The sequence below is a fragment of the Stegostoma tigrinum genome, chromosome 13 (assembly GCF_030684315.1).
Source record: "Stegostoma tigrinum isolate sSteTig4 chromosome 13, sSteTig4.hap1, whole genome shotgun sequence".
In the NCBI taxonomy this organism is placed as follows: domain Eukaryota; kingdom Metazoa; phylum Chordata; class Chondrichthyes; order Orectolobiformes; family Stegostomatidae; genus Stegostoma; species Stegostoma tigrinum.
The window spans coordinates 57,117,665-57,133,887 of NC_081366.1; positions in this window are offsets into that span (position 1 = coordinate 57,117,665).

The following is a 16,223-nucleotide window of genomic DNA, read 5'->3' on the forward strand; positions in this document are numbered from 1 at the left end:
TCCAAAGCTGGCCATCCAATAGAAAACCGAGGGTGGAATTACATGGAAAGTACTTGGCCTGGAGCTTGGTGATGAGTGGTGTTCTACAGGGATCTGCTTTGGGACCTCTGCTCTTTGTGATCTTTATAAATGACTTGGATGAGGAAGTGGAAGGGTGGGTTAGTAAGTTTCCCGATGTCATAAAGGTTGGTGGAGTTGTGAACAGAGTGGAGGGTTGTTGTAGGTTGCAATGCTTCATGTACAGGATGCAGAGCTGGCCAAAGTAGGGGCAGATGAAATTCAACCCATAAAAGTGTGAAGTGATTCATTTTGGAAAGACAAATTTGAATGCAGAATGTAGGGTTAATGGCAGGATTCTTAGCAGTGTCGAGGAACAGAGGGATGTTGGGGTCTACATCCATAGATGTTGCTACCCAAATTGATAGGGTTGTTAAGAAGGCGTATGGTGTGTTGGTTTTCATTGGCAGGGGAATTGAGTTTAAGAGCTGTGAGGTTATTCTGCAGGTCTATAAAACTCTGGTTAGACCACACTTGGAATATTGTGTTCAGTTCTGGGCACCTCATTTTTGGAAAAATGTGGAAGCTTCAGAGAGGGTGCAGGGAGATTTACCAGCATGCTGCCTGGATTGGAGGGCAGGTCTTGTGAGGAAAGGTTGAGGGAGCTAGGGCTTTTCTCATTGGAGCAAAGAAGGATGAGAGATGACTTAACAGAGGTGTTCAAGATGTTGAGAGGTATAGATAAAGTGGATAGTCAGAGACTTTTTCCTAGGGCGGGAAATACTGCCCCGATGCTGTATGGGGAGGCATTGCTTGTCAATACCAGATCTTGCTTGGAGCTTCAATGTGCCAAAAATTTAGAGGATGATAGCTGTTTTTTCACTTCCCAGAAAGCTATGGCTTAACAATGTGTTCATTTCCAAGTTTGACCAATTTTTAAGAGTTGATGCAAAAGTACCAGAAGGGAGACCAGACCATTTATGAACTTGCTGCAATCCTTCACCTGTGCAAGGAAAGGAATAAGCTCCAGTACAAATGTGAGAGCTGGGGCACCTTTGATTGCCCTCACTTTACCTTCCAATGGGCATAACCTGGTTTTGTCAATTCTGTAGCCCAAATTGGTCAAATAGGATGATTAGAATACATATTTTTGTCTTCTGAGATGTATGCCAGTCTGGGAGAAACATCTAAGGACTCTAACCAAGTTCTCTAAGTGCTCCTTATTGATCTTGCCTGTTATTAGCATGTCGTCTGGATAATTGGGAACCTGTGTAGACCTTGTAAAATGTTTTCCATCAGGGGAAATCATCTGCTGAAAAATTGCACAGGCTGATGATACCCCAAATGGCAGTCTCATATATTGGTACAAATCTTCAGGAGTATTAATTGTGGATGCTTCTAGGAATCCTTAGCTAACTGCAATTGCAAGCACACATGGCTCATGTCCAGCTTCGTGAAGGGCAGCCCCTCAGCCAACTTTGCGTATAAATCCTTGATGTGAGGATTTGGGTACTTTCTTAGTTGTGAAAAGCAGTTTGCAGCTTGTTTAAAAGGTGAGCTGAGCCATTGGATTTCACAACTGGTGCTGCCCATTCCACAAACTGGACAGCCTTCTGATTTCTATCTATATTTTTGTTCATAAGACAAATGGCACTGGGTAGGCCTTGAATAATCATGGAATTGTTTCCTGGTCAATATTTCATTTGGCCTTGGTTCCCTTGATTGTCCCTAGGCCTTCCTGAAAAATGTCCAGGATTTAATTAGGATTTCCAAAAGGCAGACTTAGAATTCCTTCAGCCAACAAGTCCACACTGACTCTCAGAGCATCCCACCCAGACCCATCTCCATATAACCCACTTAATGTACACATCACTGAACAGTGGGCAATTTAGCATGGCCAATCCACCTAGCTTGCACATCTTTGGACTGTGGGAGGAAACCAGAGCAAACCTGCAGAGACACAGGGAGAATGTGCAAACTCTATAGACAGTCGCCCAAGAGTGGAATCAAACCTGGGCCCCTGGTGTTATGAAGCAGCGGCAGCAGGGTTAACCACTGAGCCATTATTTTCCCCTTTGTAAAATGTTGAGCCAATCTAGGTGAATCTTGTTTAACCAATTTTATCCCATCAAGCTCGGGCCTAGCTTTGGGACTAAGCCTTTTACTGCAATTGGTGGTAGCTGAACCAACTGCTTCTCATAAGAGACTAGAACTGAAGTTCTATCCTCAATCTGTAAATAACCCTCCTTACAGTTTCTCAGCCTAGCTGAAGACATGCGTAAGCTTAAGCGTTGAAGTCCAGAGCAAATGTTTTAAAGACTGGTTCTGTGGTTATTGAAATGGCCGTGCCGGTATCAATCTTCATTAGAACTGGGTGACCATTTAACCAGACAGTTTGTTTGATTGGTTCTGATTTGGATGTTGCTAAGCAATTTAACTGTTCCAGACCAGATGTAGGTGGACTTTCCAGGGTCTGATGGAATACCTACTCATGCATTCTTTTACTCAATTTAGGTCTAGTGAGGCCCTTTTGTTGTCTCAAGTCTGCATATCGGCAGCAACTACAAGGGCTTGCTGGCCTGGATCCTATAGAAAATTTTAACCATTTGGCTGAGGCTGGGCTTTACTTTAGCATTTTGCTATGGGCTGATCTAAAGTCCCTCAGTTCAGGGTACGTCCTGAGAAGGCTATGCAATTGCCTTGACTAAAGTGGTGTTCCCCATGCTCTGTCAGACTGGCGAGGATGTCCATTTCCATCAGAAAATTCTGCAACTCACGCTCAACTTGCTGCATTTTTCAATGATAATGCCGGCTATAGTGCCTGTTACAGTCCATGCTTTGGCATGGTTGCATCATTAATCCACATACCAACTGGTCTGTCAGCATCGCATGAAGAGTTAAATCAAATTCATGTGCTTCTGCCAGTCATCTTAATCTCATTAAAAATCCTAAAACGGATTCCTGTCTTTCTCAAGTAACTGAGTAAAAGTGTTAGTTACTCAAAATTAGTGGAGGCTTGTGGTCGTAATATTCCTAAACTAAATCCTTCAACTTTTGAAATGTTTGATATCTGGTGCCCCAGGGAAAGTTAGATACATAATAATCGAAAAAGGTGTGGTCCACAAACTGTAAGGCGAACTACTTATTGCTTTCTATCTGCCCCAATGTCATTTTCCCAGAAAAAGTAAATATTCTTTTCCTATACTGGGCCCTGTCTTTGGCAGGATTGAATGAGTCAGCTTCCAAAATAACAGCACGATGCCAGAACTGCTTGCCCCAACTGTGGTTAGTGAACTTCTTCAGGAATGTGCTTTTCTCATGTCTCCACTAAAAAAAAATCCATAGAGGCTGGTATCCTGTCACCAAGTCACCCTTTATTTACACATGGATAGTCCTTAACGTTTATCCAGTTCCCTTCGAGCCAACTCTGAGTGAACAAGATGTCTGACACAGAGATAATAGGAACTGCAGATGCTGGTGCATCAGAGATAACAAGATGTAGAGCTGGTAAAGGTTACAGAAATCATGCCTGCACCTGCTCTTCAAATGAGCATCATCATCTCAACAATATTTTTGAAGCAGCTGAAACGGCTTTGCCGTGCAGTGGTAGTATTGCTAGTCCTGGGCCGGGAGGCCTTGGTTTAAGTCCCACCTACTCCAGAGGTGCATCATAATGTTTCTGAATAGGTTGATAAAAATATTTGAATGTTTCCAACAATGGTAGTCATTCGGCTTATAATTTCAGATCTAAAAAAACTCCTCCATCTACTGCAGTGAAGACTCAAATCCTGGTCTCCCAAAACATCACCTGCGTCTACATTCTGATGAAGGGTCTAGGCTTGAAATGTCAGCTTTCCTGCTCCCAATATGCAATTGGCCTGCTGCGTTCATCCAGCTCTACACCTTGTTATCTAAAATGTCTGAAACTCCTGTTCTTATCCGTCAGGCAAGGCTCCTTGATTGCACCAGATTAACAACCCCAATTCAGGGAACTCATATTCCATGTGGTCCACCTTGCTGACCTCATTACAATCACTGCAGTTTATGTTAAAAAAAACTTCTTCCAATCTACCTTTACTCCTCTCCAGTAATGTGTAATATTCCGTGATTTCCAAAGATGTCTTACCCAAGCAGCAACTTGTTGACCATTGTGAAATCCAAGGTCATTCAGAATTACAGAATTCACAGAATTGTTACAGCAATCATGCCTGCACCTGCTCTTCAAATGAGCATCATCATCTCAACAACATTTTTGAAGCAGCCGAAAGAGCTTCGCCGTGCAGTGGTAGTATCGCTAGCTCTGGGCCAGGAGGCCTTGGTTTAAGTTCCACCTGCTCCAGAGGTGCAACATAATGTTTCTGAACAGGTTAAAATATCTGGATGTTTCCAACAATCACTTCATGGTCGTCATTAGGTTTATAATTCCAGATATAAAAAGGCTCCCCCATCTGCTGCAGTAAAGACTCAAAACCCTGGTCTCCCAAAACATCACATGCCTCTCTAAATTTTGGGATCTAGTGCCAATACGACCAGGCCTTGACCTCCCCCTCCTGTCAGCAACCCATATCTAACCATTCGCAGACCCAATGGATAGCAATGTTGACAGCTCAGAGTGTTGAGGATGATTACTTCATGCTCCACAGCAAAGGGCTTAAAAGTACATCAGGCTGACCCTTCGTCTGTTGGACTGAAAAGCCTGTGAAGTATTGCTACTTGACTACTTTTATATCAGCCATTTTGCTAATATCTTTCAGATTCCAGCAATTAAGAATTATTAAAACTTGCCGCAAGTGTTTAGCACACAACTAAAATCACCATATGATTTGAAATTGTGATGATGAATTCTCATTTCTTATTTTTTATTGTTAATAGAAAGGTAAGTGCTTCTACATTTTTTTGTCTAGTATTACCTGTTTGAGAACATTGAGGAAATTAATTTTTATGAGTCAGTCCCTGAGTTCAAAGTCATGAAACAAAACATTTTTTCAAGATTGGTGAATTATTAGTTTTATTAACAATTGTTGGAGAGTGTCACAGGTTGAAAATTTGCAATGTGGTAGTAAAATCAACATTCGTTGAGATTATTATAATTGCTTGAAATAATTTCATGGGCTGATCAGGAAACTTCATGAAGGCATCACTTTCCTGATATTGTGGTGGCTGCTGAACCTTCGAGTTTTAAAAATTTCTTCTGCATGAAGGACAAAATTAATGAAATTAAACCTCAAAAGGCTGTTTATTTCATAACGTGATCAGAGTAGATAGATGGATAATATTAACTTCTGTTAAATGCCTTCTCTTCCTTTTGTTTTCAAAATACTCAGACATCAGATAGAATTTTCCCCTTCCTGATGTGGAAACTGTAATCGTGACTATTGTGATAAAATAGGATGAGAAAGAAAAATTCAGAAAGTACTGAGAAAGTATTTCCCAAATGAAAGAAAATTGAGAAAATATTTCCCAATTTTCCCCTCTAGACCTAGATGGTAAGTTCAGAATTTCACCCTTGAATGTTGACTATATTATTTACATTTGCATCACCATAGAAGAGTAACGGGTCAGAGGGAAACCATTCAGCCCATTGTGACCATACCAGCTGACAAGATAAGCTGCCGATTCTAATTCCACTTTTCAGCACCTGGTCCAAAACCTTGCAGCTTACAGCATTTCAGGTGAAGAACCAGATTCCTTTTAAATGAGTTGTTGATTTCTGCTTCAAACACCAAACTGATCAGCAAATTCAGTTAAATCTCTACACTGGCTTAAAATGTTTTTCCTAATGTCCCCTCTAAGTCTCCTACCAATCACCTTAAATCTGTGCCCTCTGGTAATCAACATTTCTGCTAAGGGAAATAAGTCTTTTGTGTCAATTTTATTCAAGCCCCTCAGCATTTTGTATGCACTAGCTCTCCAAACATACATCTTACATTCAATGCTCTTCTCTACAACAAAACCAGATGGCACAAATTCTCAATTGTCCAAACAGAGCGGGAAATATAAACAGGACATGTTAGAGAAACTATGGACTGAGAAACAGTTACTGTTTTAGTCAAATCTGACTCTTCTTCAGAACAGAGTAGGTATTTTGCAACTGAGGATCACCAGATGCCTGCACCAGCCATAATGCAACTGCTGCTTCAAATGATCCAGCATGCTCCTTGGCCACCTTTCTCTACAACGTTTCATCCAACGTGCATCTGCAATACACAACGTCATTACTTCATCACTCACACAGCACTCAAATTTTCAACACTATCCTTTTGGAGATAATGGACACTTACAGTTGCATACTTCCAGGTTTGTTTGTGAGTAAGAACAGCCAAGCACCTCATGCACCTGCACAGGATGCTCTTGTGCTGACATAGACACATGCATCTAATGGTTCTTTGCTTGCTTTCTTAATGCTCATTTGCTTTAGCACTTGTTTGGAAGCTGCCCAACTCTGTCTGCCTCATAGCACTTTGTTAGTGTGCACTGACTTCACCACTGAGTGCCGGGCCACCTGTCTCGGTGGTTTAGCTTGCTTTTTAGCACAGAGGAGGAGGAAGAGGCAGGTGGCTCATGACAGTGCAAGGCATTGAACAGCTAATCTATCAGTCAGACAGGAGGTGGACATGTCCCTGCCAGACACAATGCTATATCAGAGTCAGAATTGCTGCTTGTACTCACAATCTTATATGCCAAACATAATGCAGATAGTGCTGTGTGAAAGTCAAAGGGGAGGACTCCAAAATGGGATGAAGAAAACAACAGCCTGACACAGGGAGTCTGCATTGTCAGCCAAAGGGCTCATTAATTAAACTTCAGGGGTTTAGTCACAATTAGTCTTACAGGTCAAGTGCAAGCAGCCTGGGGATCACGGGTAAGTCAGTTTGGGTACTTCTGAGACATCAATTCGGGGTGAGCTGGGGCAGTTTCTCCTGGAATGGGGCAAGGGGAGAGATGGAGTATGATGGAAGTGGATGGAAGAGAATTTAGTGTGTATGCATGAGAGGTAGTGAGGTGTAAGTAAAGAATGCAGAGGCTAGGAAGGGTTAGTCATCTGGGAGGATGGAGTTGTTATGAGGCCTAGAGTGGATCTGATTGATTCAACACTGAGAATTGTAATCCATGAGCCTTAGTGAGATTTTTGTGCAATGACAGAATTGGAGTGTGGCAGTTGTGTGAGTTTGAGGTAACAGAGAAAAGATAGTGGCATATACATGATATTCTTGGATTTCCCATTTGACTTGAGACACAATACTGACCCATACTACAATTTCTGCCAAGGCTGACCGAATCTGTAAGCATGGCATCCTTTGGCAATCTTCAGGAAAACATGTTGCCCTTCTCTCCATCAACATCTCTACCAACATCTCCAAATCTCTATCCTAGAAACAGGGAGCCAGCTTGCCTTTCTGCTGAGAATTTTTCACGGTCAAGCACCATACATGAAATGGTATTTTTAGGTTTCTGGTGTCTAAAGTGTTGTGCAGCTGGAATTATATATGGAATCAGAAGCAGGTAAGTGGAGACTCCTGGCAGATCTCTTTAGCCATAAAGTTCATCAAGAAACACATCCAACAGTGCTGTTGCCTAATTAATGCAGTGTAAAGTGGAAAATTGCATGAGAAAATTTAGGTCATGCCACTGCAGATCAGGCACTATGAAACTTTCTCAAATAGGAAAATTCAGCCCATAATTTCAGTTAATGCTTGCCAAGGTTTCCCTCTGTAATCTTTAACTGAGGAATTTTCACAAGAGGGGCACAGTGAGTGAGCTTGATAATTGCATTCTTTAGTTACGGTTGAATATTATTGCTTTAAATGAGTCTTCCGGGGGTATAGAAATTAAAGTTTATGGGAGGTTTGATCCGGTCCTTAATTGTTCTCAGGTCAAAAGAATTAGTGAAAGAAGTACATTGCAGTGGATATAGACAAAGCTGTTGATTACACACTCTTTAATCATTTTTGGGCTTAATTTAATGCTCAAAAATATTTAATTGTCTGTTCAAAATATTTTGGTATGTCAACTTGAGGACCTTTTCTCAGTTCTGGAGATTTTAGTAGCCTGGTGACATGGCCAAATAAAAACTGAAAGAACTGTGGATGCTGTAAACCAGAAAAAAAACAGAAATTGCTGTAAAAGCTCAGCAGTTTCAGCTGCATCTGTGAAGGGAAATCAGAGTTAATGTTTCGGGTCTGGTGACACTTCCTGTTCTGTGGAAATGTCAATTACTGACATGACCAACTGGGAGACAATACTATCTCATGAGTAATTGTTTGTGACAATAAAAACTTCCCAGTTTGGAACTTCTCTAGGAGAGTAACCAATGGTTTTAGCAGGATAATGAATTGTAAATGTAAAAAGTTTTTTTTTGTATTTTTGACTGTGGACTGAAATGGGAAGCGAACAATATTGAAAGCCAAAAATTGTGGAAAGGGCTGCTATATTTTTCAAAAGAAAATTACCTGACATTCATTGTAAGTGTTGTTCATTTAAGCAGTGGGTAAGGCCTAGTTATAGACAAACAAGAGGTAGGAAATTTGGACAAATAGAGTTTTTTAGCCAAAACAGATAGTTGATTGGTCTCTGAAATGGTGATGAGTTATCAATAACAAAGACCCCTTGTCTGCTGACAACTGGTTGATTGGCTCATGGCAACAAAACAGCTTGGGGATGTGAATGTTTTAGGCAGAAGTCATTGAAACTTTGGAAGGGATGGAGCTGTTCTTGCTCTGCAGTAAGAAGCAACTTGAACGTAGCAAATTCATTACCCCTCAATAGTTGCTATAAGTTGTAACTTTCAACTCATTACTTGAAGATCTTTGTCAGAGTAAATGAGTTACCCTATGCCTCCAATAAACAAATTAACATACCTCAAAAAAGCATGTTGACACTTTGATCAGCAAAAGTCTCATCTTAGCAAGCCCCATAGACGCTGAACTCCCTTCCCAGTCTTTCCCTCTGCTCTTGACACTGAAGATATTTTGTGCTTGCCGATACTTATGTGTAGTTTTGTAAATGGTTTTGACTTCTAATTAATAGAATTACATTTTGATCTTTCACAGTTATTTATCTATAGTTTGAATCTATTTGTTTGTAATAAATGGTAATTCTTGTGAAATACTGAAAACTGATCTACCTCTCCTCCTAATCTACATCTGAATGACAAATAATTTGGGGTCTCATTGGCAATTTATTGGAATTCTTTGAAGAAGTAACGTGCTATGGATAAAGGGAACAGATAAATTTACTGTATTTAAGTTTTCAGAAAGTATTTGATAATCTGATACATAAGATCTTTTTGAGGAAAACAAAGGATCAATGTATGGGAGTAGTGGTATGGACAGAAGAATGCCTAACAGGGAACAGAGCACATATTATCAGGCATTTTTCTGTGATGATTGGTGTGTTACAGGGAGCAGTGCTGGGGCCTCAAAATTTTACTGCTTATATGATTTACTCAGACGTGAAGACTGAAAATATGGTTGGTTATTATGCGAATTCAGTTGTGAAGAGAACACATGGAGGCTACAATAAGATATAGTTAAGTGAGTGTGCAAAGATATGACAGGTGGAGCCGAGTGTGAGCAAATGTGATATAGTCAATTTTGGCAGGATGAAAAGATGAGACATATTGTATAAATGGTGAGAGACCTCAGATCTCTGAGATATACTATGGTCTGTGTGTCATTATGCATGAATTTGAAAAAAGGCTTGCATACAAGTACAGCAATAATTAGGCAAGTTAATAGAATGTTCTTGTTAATTGAAAAGTTATTGAGACAAAAGTAGTTATACAGCTACTGATGCGGCCACTTCCAGTGTGCGATGTGCAGTACTGGCCTCTTTACATAATGAAGGATGCAAATGCATTGGAAGAAGTCCAGAGAAGGATGATTTGATTAATACCTGAAGTGGATGGGTTGTCTAATGAGGAAAGGTTAGACAGGCTAGACTTATATTCACTAGAGTTTAGAAAAGTAAGAGGTAATTTAATTGCAACTAAAAGATTACCAGGTGAGGAAGGAATATGGAATTGAAGTTATAGTCAGTTCATCTTATTAAATGGCCCATCAGAAGAGATGGCTCAGACCTGCTCCCAGCCCATGTGTTCATGTGTAAACATAACACCAAAAAAGATTTAACTAAGGATCCAAAAGCGCCATTAAAATGCTTCAAAAGGCTTTTCATGTTGGATATCTATGCCTTTGTTTATCGTTTTTTGCAGAGCTCTATTTATCCAAATATCTCGGCAAGAAGATTTTATTTTTATGGAGCCATTATGGCACCAAGACATGCTACACTGGATTTTATCATTGACTTTATCACTAATCTGCTGGTTAATTTATAGAATTTCTTTCAAAGTCTGTCTGGTTGTTTGTACAGCAATTTCTGTTTTCATTTCTGATTTATAACATCGACAATTCTTTCAGTTTTTATCTTTTGTAATATTGGTGTGAAGGATAAATACTGCTCAGGACAGCAAGATAACACTCCTACTCTTCTTTGAAACAGTGATGAAATCATGAAACCTTTCATAAAAATATTGAAGTATGCATTTGTGAATCATTTAACATCTGGCTGCAAATGTGTCTTGGATTTCCACTAATAACAAATGATATTCAGAGACATCTTAGATTGTTGAAACATCTCGAGCTCAAAAAAAAGCTTTCTTTAAAGCAAAAACTTACATTCAATGCAACTTTGAGATAACAAAGTGTGGAGCTGGATGAACACAGCAGGCCAAGCAGCATCTTAGGAGCACAAAAGCTGATGTTTCGGGCCTAGACCCTTCATCAGAAAAGGCGGATGGGGAGAGGATTCTGAAATAAATAGGGAGAGAGGCGGAGGCAGACAGAAGATGGATAGAGGAGAAGATAGGTGGAGAGGAGAGATGCAGTGGGAGAGAGATCCCCTGAGGTTGGCCTGGAGGGAGGAGGGTAACTTCTTCAGGTTAGGCATCCTGGAAGAGGCTTCGCAGTGAAGTTAAAATTGTGATCAGAGATAATGGGAACTGTAGATGCTGGTTTCTCCTCTATCCATCTTCGGTCCGCCTCCCCCTCTCTCCCTATTTATTTCAGAATCCTCTCCCCAACCCCTTTTCTGATGAAGGGTCAAAACCCAAAACGTCAGCTTTTGTGCTCCTAAGAGGCTGCTTGGCCTGCTGTGTTCATCCAGCTCCACACTTTGTTATCTTGGATTCTCCAGCAAGTGCAGCTCCCATTATCTCTGATCACAATTTTAACCTCACTACGAAGCCTCTTCCAGGATGTCTAACCCGAAGAAGTTACCCTCTTCCTTCTGGACCAACCTCGGGGGATCTCTCTCCCACTGCAACTCTCTTGTACTCACCTCTCCACCTATCTTCTCCTCTATCCATCTTTGGTCTGCCTCCCCCTCTCTCCCTATTTATTTCAGAATCCTCTCCTCATCCTCCTTTTCTGATAAAGGGTCTAGGCCAGAAACATCAGCTTTTGTGCTCCGAAGAAGCTGCTTGGCCTGCTGTGTTCATCCAGCTCCACACTTTGTTATCTCAGATTCTCCAGCATCTGCAGTTCCCATTATCTCTGATCACAATTCAATGCAACTTTGCTTTCTTCTCTTAAACTCAATTATTACTTTCTGTCTGAACTACTTTTGAAAACAGCTTTTGAATCAAGCTAAACAATGGTTACTGACTGATCCTTATTAACTAAAAAATGTTGAATGTTTGCTATTTATCTCAAGCCTTTAGCCATTCTTTTCTTCTTGTTCCTTTTCAAGTAATTGCTCTAGCTAGCAGGAAACTGATGATTAGTCTCAAAGGAGATTTAAACTATGAAAGTTAACCATAGTTCTCTTGATCCAGCTTTGCATTTTCTGCTCTAATTTAAACTAATTAGTTAATAGGACAAATTTGATAGTTTGAAGGACTCTGAGACAGGAAACATTTAGCATTGTAATCTTCACATAGCTTAGATTTATTAAGTATGCACCTTTATGTTTGATATCTGATATGCAAACTTCATTACTATGCTTAACAATTTTAAATAAAACTAATGCAAAATTCAGGAAACAAACAATGATTGTGCACCAACAGTACTAATAGGCATTTTTGTTTTGTTAATCCATTTAGTGCCATGTAATCATCATGCCACTGGTATGTTAATATTTGAATTATTTGATGCTAAATGTGAAGGGGTCCAATATAAGACCATAAGACCATAAGACATAGGAGTGAAAGTAAGGCCATTCGGCCCATCAAGTCCTCTCCACCATTTAAATCATGGCTGATGGGCATTTCAACTCCACTTCTCTGCACTCTCCCCATAGCCCTTGATTCCTTGTGAGATCAAGAATTTGTCGATCTCTGCCTTGAAGGCAGCTAACAACTCGGTCTCCACTGCACTCCGTGGCAATGAATTCCACAAGCCCAACACTCTTTGGCTGAAGAAATGTCATCTCATTTCAGTTTTAAATTTACCCCTTCTAATTTTAAGGCTGTGCCTTAATATGAGTACTACCCATCCAGGTTTCATCAATGTAAAGAGGTTAATTTAACCTACAACCTTGAGAGAGAGTGATAATGGGAACTGTAGATGCTGGAGAATCCAAGATAATAAAATGTGAGGATGGATGAACACAGCAGGCTCAGCAGCATCTCAGGAGCACAAAAGCTGACGTTTCGGGCCTAGACCCTTCATCAGAGGGGTTTAGGCCCGAAACGTCAGCTTTTGTGCTCCTGAGATGCTGCTGGGCCTGCTGTGTTCATTCAGCCTCACATTTTATTAACCTTGAGAGAGAGCCTGTATAGGTATCACATTACTGAGTTAACAATAGGTGATCCAGTCGGTTACCATTTCTGATTTTTAGGTGTCATGTGGGAGCTAGCTCACAGTCATACTTACAAGGACCCTTCGAATTTCAAAGTGGACAACAGTTGAGACTTCTGAGTATATTTCTGAATACTTCCACTTTGCCTTCATAGATTTGTGCTAAGAGTATAAAGGAAGGAAAGCATGTGTCTTTATCATGGCTTTCTCAAACACCCGTCATCTCAAACAGCTTTGTATTTTTGCAGTACTTTTATGTGTAGAAGCTGTTTTAGTTTACAAAATGTAGCAGCTAAATTACACAAGGCTGGATTCCATAATCATCAATCTGATAATCGTGAGGTAACTTGCTTTTTGTGGTTCTGAGGAAGTGTCACTCCACCCAAAAAACTCTGATTTTTCTCCACAGATGGTGCCAGACCTGCTCAGCTTTTCCAGCAATTCTGTTTTTGATTTTGATTTACAGCATCTGCAATTCTTTTGGGTTTTGTTTTTTGTGGTATTGGTTTAAGGGATAAATACCAGTACACCAGATAACTCTCCTGCTCTTCTTTGAGATAGTGATAACATCACAAAAACATTTATGGTCACCTGAGATGGCACATGGTGGTGTTGGTTTAATATTCCATGAAAAAAGTTATCACTAGTAGTATAGTACTCCCTCAGAATTCACATTTTGGAGCCTTTAGACTTAAACCATTAATCTTGAGACTCAGAGGCAAGATTGTTACCAATTGAAGTCGAATTTACTAAAATGAGAATGAATAGAAGTAACGTTCCAAGTTATTGTGATGAAAGTGGATAAACACATCTGCAGTATCCATCATTACAATACTGACACCAAATTATTGCATTCACTACAGTTACCAAGTTTCAGTAAGACTTTTAGCATAGGATAGAATTGACTATCTGAACTTGAAATTCAACTAAGAAACAGAATGACAGATTTTTCATTCTGTGAAAGACATCGTATAAATGCAAGTCTGTCTTTCATTCCTTTTATCCTATATGAGATGCACAAGGAAATAACAGATAATGTAATAAGATTCATGTTGGTAGGAAATAGTGAAGGACAAGGCAAGCCGATTCAATAGTTCATTCAATTGAAAGTTTAAAACATAGATAAAACATTTCTGGAAGGTGTGCAGTGAACATTAAGTAAATATTGGTGTTGAATTTGTTTGAATCAGAATGGGAGTTTCATTACACAAGATCTAAAATATTGTGCATTGCAATGAAAGCTCAAAGCTCTGAAAATGTCAAAGTTTTTAAAATCTACCTTACTATTAGAGGCATCCATTGAGAAAAATACTTTTTTTCTTTATTCATTCACAGGATGAAGGTGTTGCTGGCTAGGCAGTAAATTATTTCCCAAGCCTAATTGCCCAGAGGGCATTTACAAGTCATCCACATTGCTGTGGGTCTGGAGTCACATATAGGCCAGGCCAAGTAAGGATAGCAGCTGCCTTCACTAAAGGGCATTAGTGAACCAGATGGGTTTTTCCAGACAATCAGCAATGGATTCATGGTCATCATTAGATTCTTAATTCCAGATATTTATTGAATTCAAATTCAGAAGGAAAATAAATAACTGGTTGTGATTTTGTGAAAACAACTGAAAGTAATTCACTTCACAAGGGTCATAAATTCATTGAAGCAGTAAGGATTATCTCAGGGCTAAAATGAAGCACAGAACAGTTTTATTTGTTTATCCCTGACCACTGGCAAGGAGTCAGTCTAGCACAATCAAAGGATATTAACATATTTTCTGCCTCATTATTGTTGTTAGGTCTCCAGTGAAATGACTTGTGATCAACTTAATTGAGTTCCCACAAATTAGTGAACCAGTGGATCAGGAGCTGACTACTCTAATGAAGAAAAGAGATGTTACTAAGGTGTGTACAACTGAGTGAGGTAGCAGGGTTAACTCTGAATGCAGGAACTGAACTTCATCTTTCCTTCAAAATTATATGAATTACATTACTGCAGAGCTTTGCTTCTTAGGTCATTGAATCCAAATGGAAATATTGATGGAATTTGATAGCTGTCTCAGAATAAGAAACATATACATGTCCACCACAGTTAACAAACACGATGGGTAGAATCTTAGCTTTTGCTAAGTGGAGACTAACTTTGGCAGGCATGATAGTGGGAAGTAGTTCTGCTTGTGCACTTGATGGTGTAGCTGGGGTGGGGAGATGTGGGGTTTGGTTTGAGGAGTTATCTGATATGATTACATTCTTTTAAGCTCATTAATTATGCCCATGTGAGTAGAACATCAAAACCTATGGGGCAGGCAAGAAGGAGGCTCTCACCCCTGTTCAGTACACTTTGAGTTCAAACTTCTGGGCATCACATTATAAGGAAAACAGAAAACACTTCACATTCTGAAAAGCAGGACCAAAACCCAGACCTAGACACCCATCCACCACTATCCTGCCAAGCTCTCTGTGACTGGACCCTTCAGTGATGCCTCGTTTGAGGTCCTCCTGCAGAACATCCAGGAAAAAAGGATGTTCTCTTTTAGAGGGTTGGCAGCATGACATTCTCCCTATTGAGCGAGCCAGCCTGCACCAAGATCAATGCCCTCAAACAACTTGTGAGAAATCTTAAACTGAATTTTGACTCCTAAACAATTAAATCCCTGTGCTGTTCATGTAAGAGCATTGGATGGGCCTGGAAGATTCTGCCAAGTGCATGTTTACAATAATAGAACCAACATGTTATTGACAGTGTTTAGCAATCCCACAACTGACTGAATGTTGTTTTTCAGCTACATGCAGGGATCACGAATCCAAAAATTTTAGACTGTCAAACTTAGCAACTGTACTTTGTTTCATATGATCATTTAGAATAGGCACAAGTGTGGTATATTGTACATGGTAATATTGAACATGTTATATTCTACTGGGCAATAAGATTATCCTGCACAATCAATAAATTGTATTCCATGATTATAATCCAGTAAATTCTCAGGTTGCTTTCATTATTTTTCAGCTCTGGTATTATGTTTTATCTTGGCAAACTCAAAATAGATTCAGCAGCAAGCCAAATGATAGAACAAATTTAGTAATATTAGTGGTAATCCATTAATTTATGGACAACACAGTCATAAATTTGATTGAATTGTTTATGCATATATTTCTGAATTTTCTGTCTTATGTTGAAAAATATTTTTCAATATTCATCATAAGTTTTTTTTTGGGAATGTTTTCAGAAAGTGTTTGTGTACTTCTTCACTGTTTGTGAAAACATCTGCTTAAACACTTCCAAAAGTAAAGCTGCCAGATTCCCATGACTCTTAAGAGGCTAAATGGAAGTGCTGTTTTGTAAGAGCTTAATGTTGTCATAACATTACAATAAACTCCTTCAGTTATGGAATTTATGACAATAAATGTTATTCATATTACTTTTTATTTTACCACCTAT